The sequence below is a fragment of the Citrus clementina genome, unplaced genomic scaffold, assembly GCF_000493195.1.
Source record: "Citrus clementina cultivar Clemenules unplaced genomic scaffold, Citrus_clementina_v1.0 scaffold_9, whole genome shotgun sequence".
Taxonomy (NCBI): Eukaryota; Viridiplantae; Streptophyta; class Magnoliopsida; order Sapindales; family Rutaceae; genus Citrus; species Citrus x clementina.
In genome coordinates this window covers 6,724,768-6,739,691 of record NW_006261964.1, presented here as the reverse complement: position 1 = coordinate 6,739,691, position 14,924 = coordinate 6,724,768, and positions in this window count along the sequence as shown.

Here is a 14,924-nt window from a genome sequence, read left to right as displayed (position 1 = left end):
TAATGGTAAGGGTATCAATACTTTAACGGCAGGGATGTTTCGAGACATTTTTAAAAATATAGGGACTAGATGGACATTAATCTTAAAATACAGGGACTAAATGGTCTTTTTCTCGAAGAAAACTAAGAGAAAATCATCTTGACCTTGATGAACCAAACACCCTATCACAAATTTTGTGATCAACTGTTTGTCGCAGGATGGGTGTTTTGTGCAAGGAATCCAGCTGGCACTTAGATGAATTATAACATACAAGTCGCTAAGTCGCTAAGCAAGGCTAGAAACCAATTATCAAGAAGAAGAAGAAGATGATAATTAGCGTAATAATAATAATACCAAAATTAAAAATAGTAAATCACCAACCAAGAAATAGAGGCTTAATTGAGATGAAGGATAATGTTAAAAAAAGAAAGATAAAAATATAATGGACTATTGTGTGTGGTAATTGACATTAAAATATAAAATTAAACAAAATTTATTTATAAATTATGGAAAATATTAAAACACAGCTGAAAATTAAGATTACAGGCAGTTTTAGAGAAATTGAAAAGAAAAAAGATGCCAAAAAAAAAATTGAGGCTCTATTGATAGAAAAATAATTTTATAATGTAGTAATTTGCGGTCCATCATAACCTTCATACATGTTTTCCTCACAACCATTAGACAGAGAGTGAACAACTTGTATTTTTTTAAGTCGACTGTACCTGTGGCATAATTTGAAGCATCTGATACAGTCAAAGAACAGTTGAGATTTGCAGGGTTAATGTGTGATATGGGTTGACCGGAATACAAAGATTCGAATACTACAACATGCTTCACCAACCATTGTCAAATGGGACAATCGTGACCATTGAATCATGAACAGATGAGATTGAGTCAAAACTGTCAGCTATCCCAGACAATCATATCTATTGTAAGCTCATGTAATCAAAAAATCAGTTCTGGTAAACAGAAAAGGTCAATCTTTTTTACAGAAGCACAATTATAAGGCGGTCTTGATTAATATTAAGGTTTTCAAACATGTTGAATAAAACATTAACATCTGTTTATCTGTTTGGAGACTTAAAAAATGTGAAATTAATATTTTATATTATAGACAAAAAAATACATGTAATTAAATATAGTTAAGACATAATAAATAAATCAAAATATATTACATAAAAACAAATATAAATTATCAAGTAAGCACAAAATAAAAGTATTATCGGTTGGTAAATAAATAATTGTTAATACTAAAAACTGTGCATAATTAATTATTGCACAAATTATTTGTTTTCAAATTGAATGAATAAAAGAGAACATATTTTTCCAAATAATATGTTGCGAGTCACTGGCTTGGTCACATAACATTGCCCATTATCAAGGCATTTTTGCAGCTTATTAGATGAGAATAAAGCAACCGTTTCAAGTTTCAAAATTCAAGGTAGACAATTTTTTTATCGAACAAAGTTAATACATACGAAAGAAAGGTTCAGGAGTTCTCATGTTTATAATTTTTTTTAATAAAAAAATGCGATGATACATTATTTTTCATATAAAAGCATAAATCTGCCACTAGATTCAACAGGAAAGGTTCTTTTACTAATTGAGAAAAATGGGTCCAATATTACCTTCAACATAATTTATGTTGTTTCAAGTTTCAACACCAAACTATTTACAGGACAATTGAAATGAGTTTTAAGATTCATGAGCCCGGAAACAGATTATGACTAGCTCCAACCTGTCAAGCCTAATCTCTCAGTAACATTATACATTACTAGTTTATCCCAAGCAGAGCCAAAGAGATGCTCCTCTCCGATGGCAAATGTCAATGCCCATGAGAGTAAAACAATTGTGAAGACTGCAAACCCAACTGCTGATCCAAGAACATCTACAAAAGAATATATCTTACAGTTATAAAAACAAACAGCATGGGAAAGAAGATGCGTAAAATATATAATATGTGATATAATAATGCCAATAAGTAGCCTTCCATGTCGAAAATGCAGAGGCACCCAACTACATCTCATGAAAGGGTGCCTTTCTGTAATCAATACAACAAACTAATTACAGAAAAACTGCTACGTTCTTGGGTTACACTATATTGTAATCTAAATATGAGACGCGTAAATGAAAGTCCTCGGTTAGTGGTGGTTGAGGCAGCATGCAGACTTCATCTATTGATTCTTAAAACACGCACACACACTCATTTGAAGCAAATCATGCTTGTGTTTCCAAGCTTTGTCGACTGAACGACACAGAGACCTACACCCCCTGAGGCAGCAGTGATCATAATGTTTTTCTGCAGGCCACTTCCATCTAGGTTGACACCAAGGAGCTGAGTCAGGGCCTGGTGAGTAGAGAGACCAGCACAAGGTATGCCAGCAACTTCAGCTGCAAAAACTTAAAAACTTCTTGCGGCCTAGCAACTGTCAAGCTCTCCTTGGCCATAGCAAACTCAACTAGTCTGCCTCCACTCTGTCATCAATAACGAAATTTAAAACTAAAACAAAATGAACAGATGAAATCAGCTTATACAAAATTAGACTGAACCCTGATGGAGCAGCATCACCTCTCCGCTCATGTAGATGAAAAGACTGAACCCTTCATATGCCAAAGATGTATGAACTTTGAATGAGGACAGAAGGCTCTCAGATATACAACTACATGTACCAAAAACCAAATATAACTTGGAAATAAAGATTTATAGTGGTGGTATCTCTATACATGCCTATAACCTCATCCAACAAAAGCAACTGCGTGCAGTTTACACCTTTTCTTTTTGAATCTGATATGACAACACTAAAATCTTTGGAATGCCACGTAATTATTTTTATTGAATGACCCAAGCACGAAACAAAGAAAGTACCAAAAATTCATTCAATTCACTCTATCACCAGATTGCAGTAACAAAAAGAAATTTTTATAGGGAAAGCATAGTTGCTAGCATGGTCAAGAACCTAAACCGTGTAAAAAAGAGAAATGTGTTTTTGACATTTTACTATTTATTATAGTTGCAACCACAACCATATTAACTAAAATAGGGTTCCTCTTAACTGGAAGAAATGATATTTTGTTGCCTATCATCAATAACCTGTCATCCAAATTTCTCCATGACCTTAATTTCAATCTTACTAGTAGTGAAAGAAGACTAGAAATTTATTCAGAATAAATTAAAGATAAAAGGATAATAAAAAATATATATATAAATTAGCACTCACAAGCACAACTACAACTTTGTCACCCATTTTGAAATTTTTAACTTCTAATCCTAGCCCTATGAACTCCTACTACATCATATGTTGTTGCAAAAAAAAAAAAAAAAAAGCTTCATCAGCAAAAATAAATACCAGAAGCACAATTTGTTTGTTTTGAAAAACAAGCCCCTTCTACCGAGCTGGAATTTTTTTCGTCTTCACAATTCCCTTATGCCAAGCTGGAATTTTTCTGACCGAGTCTCTATTTGTTCTCACAATGGCAGCGAGAATCCGACCGAGTCTTGACGACAGCTCATTGCTACGACTCGTGACTACATCCCTTGAATCTCTATCCGAAATCCAAATGCCGACGAAGACGGCCGCCTCCACGAATGGTTCTGAAATCACGTCGTGCGTTGATGACGTGGCGGTGGCGGTGGCGGTGGCGATTAACAACAAGAACTTCAACTCGGAGGAGAGGTTCAACGGCTGTGATTTTTTGTTGAAGCGGTCGTATTCGTTCGGATTCGAACGGAGTCTTGCGTCAGAGAGGATGGTGACGGAGGCAGTAACGGCGTCGCCGTGGAGGTACAAGAGGGGGAGTTTCTGGAGCAAACGGTTGTCTCCGTTTGGCTCATTGACGAAGTCTAGAGTCTTCTGGAGCAAAGGACTATATATTTCCTTTTTGTTTTCCTTTTACTGATACTGTAGCTATAGCCGGTTACCCATTTTCTAAGTGTTAAACCTCAGCCGTTGATTACTTTTCTTTACGATCTAAATGGTCATTTGCAAAAAGACAAATGATTGGGGTAAACAAACCCCTGACGCAATGCAGCTGGACCCCCTTATATATATATATGTGTGTGTGTGTGTGTGTGTGTGTTTTACGTATATATCATTATTTGTATTGCTTATTCTTTTCTTCTCTTTAAATAAATAAAACAATAATGTCAAGAATATTAATATTTGAATCTTGATTTAAATCAGAATTGATGTGACATTTATTTATTAATAATATAATAAAATAATAACTAATTTTGTTTTCATCATTTAATAACAAGTGACATTTAATATTGGACTATTGGACTCGGTACTCAAGCTTTTATTCTAAGTAAATTAAAATGGTTGGTTTGATCTTTCAACGTATTTCTAAAAGCGTAATCAATTTGGTAGACTAAAATATCATTGGTTGGCACTCATGATCGATCGACTAAAAACATAAGTGGTTGGTTTGATTTTCAACATATTTTTAGAAACGTAGTTGATTCGGAAGAATCTTGAAACTTGAACTCCATCCCAATCAATGAGGAGCATCAATCCAATTTTAATTCATTTAATTGGTCCAAAAGTTGAAATAAACAATAGTGCTTATCTAGAAAAAAATTCATTGTACTATATATAAGAGGTACGTAGCACGGATCATGTAAATCATTAAATATTAAAATAAACTACTTTAAAAACTATGAAAGATTTGTCATCGCTTGACGAGTACCACACCTTATTTTGAAATGAATATTGTAGTGGAAGTTTTGGGATGTTTAGTATTATTTTTTTCCCTTTAAAATAAAATGAAAATGCTCATTATGTGATGTAATCTACATCTGATATGAAAATAAAATATTCAAATAGTGAATGTGACCAATTTTTATAAATTTTTAAACGTGATTAAATTACATCACACCATCATTTGTGACACAAATGCCACATCTCATAATATATTATAAACATAGATTGATTATATTTTTTGGGATAAAAAAGTGTAGGTTGATTCTATTTTTAGAGATAACAAAGTATAGGTTGATTCTATTTTTTTTTATATAAAAAAGTGCTTTATGTTCACATATGGATGTGATCTCTTTATTAGCACTTTTTCAATCTAAAATCTAGAAAAAGTATTCATAAAAAAACTAAAAAACTAAAAAATCTATCATAAATTAAATATAAAAATTATAAATAATCAATTTGAACCTCTTATCTCTATTTAAAAGATTTTATCATTTGAATTAACGAGCATTCACAACAATTTTAAATAGTTGATGTTAAAATACTTTTACAAATTATGTATGCATTCACTTTTTAAGGGCTAAATAATGCAGCCAGTTGGTACAATCAAAATATATTTATATCATAATACCTAAAATGCCCCGTTTTGAATTTTGATAATTCTGTTCATATCATAATTTTAATGCAAGTTGTTTCACGTGGTGTTCTACAGTGTTATTCTCTCCCGCATTTTCAACGTTGAAAATGTATCATCAAATTCTGAATAAAAATATCTAGAATTAAAAAAAAAATCATACATAATAGTTATATTGTGTTATTAAAATGGTAATTTTATAATTTATATCACATCAATTGAAATACAAAACTCGGCAACGTTGGATTGAGGATTTGAGTATTTTCATGTGTATTATGAAAGTTAATTTTCTTTTAAATATTTTTAAATATATCCAACCCATTCTAGACCTGGCTCGTTTGAACAAACTAGCATCACAACAATTTCAAATAATTGATGCCAGAGTTCAAATAAATAAACACACACATTACGTCAGTGGTAACGTCCTATTTTTAATGGAAAATCTCAATTTCAATTGCATCTTTGTTGGCCCGCGTTTACCGTTCTCATTCAACTAGAACTAGAAGCCCCTGTTGTTTCTGATGGCTTATATTACTAGTCAAAAGAAGAGTGAAAGAGTCGTGGAAAATCAAGGCGACGCACACGATCATTCAAGAGTCAAAGATCGTACGTGAGAAGCGAGATAATATAATTCGCGACGTATTATATTTGTGCATCCGTAGCCTGCGTCAGTCGGCAGGAAAAAATTTTCGTTAGTCGGCAGGAATATAATTCGTGACGTATTATATTTTTTAAATCTAAAATCTAGAAAAAAATTCTTACTCCAGTGATGAAATAAGGCCTGCGGGTATCCCCTATCTTACATATAATATAAGATACATCTCTTATATAATCAGTATGTGTATAAAATTCACGAACTGTTAATGTGAAAAAGTGTATCTTCCATTAAATGTAAATTAGAGATCGTCTAATAAAGATGGTCCGTTGAAAACAAATTGCAATAAATGCATTTTGATTCTTGTCGATTGTCAATTTGTCATCTCCTGGGGTGGTCCCCCATTTTTCACAGCCGATAATCACGTTAGTTTTCTTTTTATCGTACATGAGAAAATATAATTCGCAACGTAATCCTCATTCATAATACTTGGTGTTTTCAACTGATTTTGGGGTAGGAAAATCCAAAATTAATCTAGAACAATAAATTTATATTTTTGGGGGAGATGGGGTACCTCACTAGTTTATTTTGTGCGGTGCGGTGTATCTGAAATTCGGGGGAGGTGAGAAGGGGAGAGAGAGTGGTAACAATGGTGAAAGGTCAGAAACGAGAGAGGTGTCCTTCCAAATGAATTTCACGCTTGCAAAACAGTGAAATAGAGGTTAGAGGTGAAGCCGGGGTACCCCGGCGTTCACACTCCGACGCTCAAGTTAGCAAACTCAAGTTTTTATGGTAAAGAGAGCTGGCCAGCCCTCTGTAAATTTAGGGTTTAAGGTTGAAGAAAACCTATTTTTTGGAGTGTGAGTGTTAATGGCGAGTGAGAGCATGGTGGAGAGTGAAACCTAGGCGCCATTATATATGGAGTACCTTAGCTGCCACGTGGCATACCCCTTTTTGGCTAACGTCCTTTTACCTCTTTATAATTTTTTGGGCCGTTATCTGCATGTTCGCGGCGTATTTCATCTTTTGGAAACGTGGCGCGCGCTGGAAAGTGGTCCGGGGTACCTCTGCAGTAGCTGTCGGGTAGGCGGCTGGGGACCACTGTCCTTGGGACATTGTCCCTCACTTTTGGAAGAGGTAGCAGGCAGCTGTCCCCCCCTTTTGATACGACGTTCTTGATTCCTAATTCTGACAAAATCAAATAATATCTTTTAGGAGGCGGAGACGTTTCTCATGGCGGATATTTTCGACGGATTCTCTTACATCCGCTTTGCCGGGTACCTCGAGTTACGTGGGGTACCCTCTATTACGCGGGGTACCCCTATTTGTATGGGGTATCTCTATTTGTGTGGGATACCTCTAATTGTACAGGGTACCTTTATAAATACGGGGTACCTCAAGTCATGCCGGGCACCTCGGATTATGCAGGGTACCTCCAATTGTGCTGAAATCATTCCATTAGCTAACACGTGGCGCTTTATTACCTTTCCTATTTTCCCTCAAACAACATCCCCCTAGTTTCTTTTTGGCGAGAAGTATTGGAGGCAAAAGAAACTCATTGTATGAGTGACACGTGGCGACGCGGCTGGACTGGCGGGTACCTTGCTTAGCTTCTTCCCTTGACTAAACTTTGTGTACTTCAAACTAAAAATCTTCCCTTTGTCTTTTCCTTTTCCCGCTTTTTTTTTTTTTACTTCCGTTCGTCTTCCCCTAGGCTTTATTCATTCTTCCCTCTTTTTCTTTTATTTCCTTCTCCTTCCGTTTTCTTTCTTTCCCGTTTTCTCTTCTTTCCCTTTCTTTTTTCTTCCTTTTTTTTTTCTTTCCTCTTTCTCCTTCTCTCTCGGTCGGCGTTGATCTAGTACGTTTTCCGGCGTGGATCTCGGCTGCTGCAGTGGCGGTTTTGGGCTCCAGATCTGGTCGATTCAAGGCTATTTTCAGCGGCTCACGGCGAGATCTCAATTCGAGGATACACACGGTAACTCTTCCTTCATCGTTTCTTCATTTTTCCCTTGGTGCTTTCTCTCTTCCTTCCATTTTCTTCTCTCTTTTTCGTTTCGGCTGGTGTTTTTTTTTTTTTTTGTGATTTCCGGCGTTGATTTGGTGTGGTTGCGGCCGGCGTCGGTTTGGTGGCTGTAGCCGCTGCAGCCGACGTCGGTTTGGTGGTTTCCAGCGTTAGTTTAGCGGCTGTAACTTTTTGATTTTTCTCTTCTTTTTTTTTTTTGTGATTTCCGGCGTCGGTTTTGATGGTTGCGGCCATGGCTGCCAGTTCTTCTTTGGTGACTGCAGCTTCTCGGTTTTCTCTTCTTTTTTCTTTTTGGCCGACGTCCTCCTTTGCATTTTTCCGGCGTCGGTTCTTCTTGGTGGCTGCAGCTGCGGCGGTCGGCGTCGGTTCTCGGTGGTTGCAGCCATTACAGCCGACGCCGGTTACTACAGCTTCTTCGTTCTTCATTTTATTTATTTACTTATTTATAAATAACTATATATATTTAAGCTTATTTTTATTTTTATACTTGCATATTTTTACCCACTATTTTTGGTTGCCTGCAGCTTCATTTCGCCGCGATTATCAATCCCGATCTGCTGAATTAGTGAATCACAGGTATTCCTCCTCGCTTCTCCTCCTTTGGCGCATTCACAGTGGCGCTATTTTGCATACTCTGAGAAAATTTTATTTTTGGTTTTTGTTGTTTTTTGTTTTGTTGGTTGGTGTTTGCATTTGGTGGTTGATGTGTGGTGGATGGTGCTTGGTATGGATATATTGTTGTTTGGAAAACATGTGGCTTGTGGATGTGTTGTTGGGTGTATCGTTGGGTGTATTGTTGGGTGTATTGTTGGGTGTATTGTTGGGGGCTTGTGGATGTATTGTTGGAGAAAGGTAGATGGGTAAGAAACACACGGGACCCATGAGGAAGCGACGTAAAGTTGGGGTTGGTAGGGTTGACAGCCCTCCTACGGGTTCCCCTTCCCACATCTCCATTAGCGAGGGGGATCGGTCCCCTCCTAGTTCCTCAAAGAGTTTTAATTCTCATTCTGAGCCCCCTCCTCCTAGGAGTACCCCTCGTGTCAGCCCACGCTTTCCTAGTAAATGGCCTACCCCCATCTTCGGAAGAAGGGTAAGACAACCAAGCCTAAGGTTCCAGCTCGTTCCTCGGACCAGCCGCCTAAATCTCCCCCTGCCACACCTTCAAAATCTAGCAACCTTTTTTCCCTAGGCATTAGGAGGGCTACTTTGGGGGACTTAGAACAAACTAGAGTCAAATACAATATTCCTTCGTCTGTCCAGCTTAGGGTACCCCATGTGGATGAGCGACCCGAGTGTCCAAAGTCTGATGGGATTGCTCTCCATATCGACCTCTTCGATCTAGGATTTCGCCTGCCCCTCCAACCATTCTTTATGAAAATGTTTAGTTATTTGGGGGTAGCTCCTGGGCAGCTGTCCCTTCCAGGGTGGAGGACAGTGACGGGCTTACATGTGTTATGGTTGGAGGTCGTGAAGCGCGACATTTCTGTTCGGGAGTTGAGGGGCCTTTACCAATTCAAGAAGCCTGAGGGTCCCGGCATTGCTTACTTCTCCCCCTGGGGTGATCATGGCCATATCGTTGAGGGGAACTCCACCTTGAAGAAGGGTTACCGAAAGGGATGGTTTGTCGCTGAGGGTAGGTGGAGGACAGAGACTCTGGGTGAGAAGGGCGACCCCGTGGAGGTTCCCCATTCCTTCAATGTAGACTGTAAGTATCTCCCTTACTTATGGTTCTTTATCAGAATCTTTCGCCTGAATGTCTCGCTAACCTTGAGTTCTTTATGCTTTCGCAGGTGTGACATGTGCTAAAGGATCATGCCCAGTTCAGGAGGTGGGGAGAGAGGTGAAGAAGTTTGTGGACAGGCTTCGAGGTGCACAGAGGGGTAGTGATGTGCTAAATGAGAGCCGATTATGGAGAGCGGGGCTGATTGACCGAAGTCCTCCGCCTGCTCCTGGGGGTGACTCATGTATGATTTGGGTGTCGGGGGGTATCCTATTGTTACTTATGGGACTGGGGTACCCCATTATCATTGCATTCTTCGTTTCGCTTCCCCGCTTTCCATTTCCTATTTTTTACTTTTGCAGTACTTAGTACTTGTCCAGCTAACATAACGTTTGTGCATTGGGTGCAGTCATGGAATCGACGGGTGACGCTTTTGACGCCTTCTTCCAAGCGGTAGTGGGCGGTGCTTCCGGATCTCAGGATTCGGCGGTACCCCCGAAAGGCTCCCGACCTCCTACAGCGGGTCGAAGGGTACCCCTCGCTCGAAGAAGAGAAAATTCGGGCTGGTTTCTACTTTCCCCGATGAGTTACGTGAGGGTGACTTAGACCCGGCTTCTAACAAGGAGGTTTCGCACTTGGCTCGCCACTTTTACTACTCTGCTGAAAATGTTACCTCTGCGGTTGCTGAAGAGGTTGACAAGATGAGCTTGAGCCAGCGTTACGGTCAAGCACTTAGGGCTACCCAAGAGGTAGGCTTTCCTGGGGTACCCCGGGTGTACTCTTCATCATTTTCTTTTTACTTTTTTAATCTTTTTGTCATATACATATATTTAACATGTCTTTCATGACCCGCAGGCATCCTTTCTCCTAAGCCACTGCCTTCCGGATCTCGACTCCCTTGTTGTTGCACAGTCAGAGGTCGACAAATTAAGGAGTGAGCTTCAAAGCCGTCAATCTCGTGAGGATCAGCTCGCTCGAGAAGTTAAAACTCCGCAAGAACGCATTGTTGGCCTGTCGGGAGAGAAAGCTAGGGTGAAGAAGGATTGTGAGGAGTTGAGGGCCACCAACGGGGATCTGATATCTCAGCAAAAGACGATAGAGGAGGATGCATTCTCACTCATCATGACGGAGGTGTGGAGTGTGGATCCGGAGTTGGAGGTACCCCGGGTGTAGAAATTTGTCAACAAGGCTACGATTCTGAAGACAATTGCAGAGAGGAAGAAGCCTTCCCAGCCACGGTCGGGTACCCCTTCCGGGTCGCCTAGGGTACCCCATCAGCTTCAGCCGTTGCCTGCTTCGGATGCCCCTACTTCGGCTGCTCATATTCCAGGTACCTCGGAGTCCTCTGCTGATCGCCCTCTGGAGACGGATGTTAGGGATGGCGTTCCCCCCTCGGTGTAGCCTTTTCACTATGCTCTTATTTTTTTTGGGACCTATCCACATTTTGCTATTTGGACCTTGTTTCTTTCTTATTGGTTTCTCGGGATATTTTGTATTATTGGGACTTCTCTTTTGTTATGATACCATGCCATCGAGTTCTCTTGTACTTTGTATGCTTGTTATTCTACCAATGAATGCTTGACTAAACTGTTACCTTGTAAATGTCTAGGGTACCTCTCATTTTTTTTGAAATGGGGTACCCCTGGTACCTTAATAAATATCCAACATCAGGCGGATTCCCTACAAATGTGGTGCATGTCTTTCTCGGAAACTATGGCGGATTCCCCACAAATAGGTAATCAAAATATCATTGCGACATCTCGATCAAACGTTGAAAGCGCAATTGGTCCAACCAATCACTTTCTTATTCTTTCGAAGTTTTCTCCGAATTTTTTAAATAGCCTACCCCATACTTTGCAAAAGTACGAGGACGGAGGTGTGGGTGTTCTCATACCTAAGCCGAACTTCGTGCCGCTAGGGTATGCCGGTTTTTCTTCACCCTCGGGTCCTCTTTGACCCTCCCTCTCTTTGTCTAGGTAGCTTTATCATGCTTCCGCAGAAAGGCTACCCCCGGGCTGTTCCCTCCGTTGCCCATCTTGGGTTTACATAGATCGTCACGATCTAGGCATATCAGGTACCCTGGCTGGTCCTGTGATAGGTTAGTCATAATTGACAAACGTATGGCGAGAATTGCATATTACCAGATGCGAGGGTATATTAATGGCGATAAATGAATATAATCCGCACTCTAAGATCGAAGTGGAGAAAAATAAATAAAGAACCCACACCATATTTGTTGAGAAAGAACATGCATTTATAGATAACGAAAGCGTTGATCAATACATGACTTAGCTTTGTTACCCTGATGAGAATGGGAGACCGCAAGACCTCCTATCCCGTTCATTTGACAATTAAAGAAACTCTAAAGTTGCAACTGACTGACATAGGGCATTTGGGGTACCCCATTTGGCCTACCACACAAAAACATTAAAGAAAGCAAATAACAGCAAAAGATTAAAAGTTGAGACACTGTCCTTTAGTAATATTTCTGTAGCATTGCAGCGTTCCAGGGGTGCCTCACAATTGCGCCATCCATGTGGAGTAGCCTGTATGCACCTGTCCCAACGGGTTTGTCGATGCGGTAAAGTCCTTCCCAATTTACCCCGAAAGCACCTTCGCAGGGTACCCTAGTGTTCTGAGTTACCCTTCTCAAGACCAAGTCTCATTTCTTGAAGGATCGAGGGCGTACCCTTTTTTCATATAGACCCGAAATGCGATGCTGATATATGGCTGTCCTCAGTTCTGCTCTAGCCCTTTTTTCAGCCATCAAATCAAGGTTTGAAGCAACCAAGGAGGTGTTCTCGGCCTCATCGAAGTATTCAACCCTGTGAGAGGGTACCCCGATTTCTGCTGGAATCACTGCGTCAACACCGAATGCGAGGGAAAACGGGGTCTCCCTAGTGGAGGTGTTTTGAGTAGTCCGGTATGCCCACAGTACGCCAGGTAGCTCATCTACCCATGCTCCCTTTCTTTCTTCTAGCTTATTCTTCAGGATACCTTTGATAATCTTGTTAACGGCTTCGACTTGCCCATTAGATTAGGGGTGGGCAGGTGTAGCAAATCGGTTGGCTATCCCCAACTCCGAACAAAAGCTTCGAAATTTTTCATTATCGAATTGCTTGCCGTTATCACTGACAATTGCATAGGGGATTCCAAATCTGCAAATGAGGTTCTTCCAAATGAATTTGGTGGTTTTTCTTTCTGTGATGCTTGTTAGTGGCTCCGCTTCCGCCCATTTTGTAAAATAATCTACCGCCACGATTGCATGTTTTGCTTGCCCCTTCCCGGTAGGCAACGGGCCAATGAAGTCCACTCCCCACATAGCGAAGGGCCAAGGGGAAGATATAACTGTTAGCTTCTCTGGGGGTAGGTGGGGTACCCTGGCGAACCTTTGGCATTTGTCACAGTTTCGTACCATATTCTTGGCATCTTCCCGCATGGTTGGCCAGTAGTACCCCTGACGGAGAGCTTTTTGCGCCAGTGATTGTGCTCCATAATGATTGCCACAAATCCCCTCATGTATCTCCCTCATGACATACTCGGTCTCGTCGCTTCCCAAGCATTTAAGTTAAGGAAGAGTGAACCCTCTTCTGTATAGGGTATCCTGGATCAAGCAATACCGGGCAGCTTTATACTTTAGTCTTCTCGCTTCACTTTTATCTGAGGGGAGGTCTTCGTCCTTGAGGTGCCTTATGATAGGCTCCATCCAAAGTACCTCGTTGGACAGTGATCCTACTTCCAACGGCTCTAGGAGATCAATGCTGGGGGCGAGTATATGTTCTGTTGTGATGGGGCCAGCTGACTGAGCTACACCAAGGGACGCCATTTTTGCTAGGGTATCGGCTTCGCTGTTCTCCAGTTAGGGTACCCTTTCCACTTTAACCTCGCAAAATTGGGACATCAATTTTTTGATTTTTTCGAGGTACCCCTTCATGTTTTCCTCTTTCGCTTGATATTGTGCGGTAATCTGGCTTACCACCAACTGTGCGTCACTCTTGACGTGTACCCTTTTTGCTCCCAAAGCCTTTGACATCCTCAACCCCGCTATGATTGCCTCGTACTCGGCTTCGTTGTTTGAAGCCTTGAATCTGAATTGCAGGGCGTAGCATATTTTCACCTTGTTCAGGTCGATTATAATAACTCCCGTGCCACTTCCGTGCGAGTTAGAGGAACCATCCACATATATTTCCCAGACCTGCTCCTCTTCATCGGTAGGTGGGGTATCTAACAGGTATCTCAGATCACATTCACCACTTGAGTCATTGGCGAATTCCGCGATGAAATCAGCAATGGCCTGAGCTTTAATCGCCGAACGAAGCTTGAAGATGATGTCGAACTCGCTTAATTCAAGGGACCATCGGAGAAGCCTTCCGGACATGTCTAACTTCTGAAGGATTTACCGGAGGGGAAGGTTGGTGACGACTGCAATGGTGTGAGCCTGAAAATATGGTCTGAGCTTCCGTGCGGAGACAACCAATGCCAAAATGATCTTCTCAGAGGTGGGGTACCTCTTTTCGGCATCAACCATAGCCTTACTAGTGTAGTAAATAGGTCGTTGTACCCCATTATCATCCTCTCGGAGTAACACAGAGCTGGTGGCATGCTCGGATACGGCGAGATACAGCAGCAGCCCCTCTCCCGGCTCAGGTTTGGCAAGTAGTGGAGCATTCACGAGGTACCCCTTCAGTTCTTGGAAAGCCTCTTCGCAATCGGGTGTCCATTGGAGCTTTTTACTGGTCTTCAAAGCTTTGAAAAAGGGCTTACACCGGTCGGTAGCCTTGGAGATAAAGCGGCTCAGAGCAGCTACCCGGCCTGCCAAGCTTTGAACCTCCTTGATGGTGCTTGGCGATTTCATGTCAAGAACTGCACGAATTTTATCGGGGTTGGCTTCAATCCCCCGTTGTTGTACCATGAACCCGAGAAACTTTCCCGAGGTTACCCCGAATGCACATTTTTCAGGGTTAAGCCGCATCTGATGTTTTCTCAAAACGGTAAAGGTATCTCTGAGGTGCCCCAGGTGTTCCCTCGCATGCACCGATTTGGTGATCATGTCGTCTATGTACACCTCCATGGTGCGCCCGATTTGTTCTTTGAAAATTTTGTTCACTAGCCGCTGATAGGTAGCCCCGACATTCTTCAAACCAAACGGCATAACCTTATAACAGTATAACCCCCGGTTGGTGATGAAGGCTGTTTTCTCTTTATCGGGTTCGTACATCGGGATTTGGTTGTACTCGGAGAAGGCGTCTATAAAACTAAGCATTTCATGCCCAGCT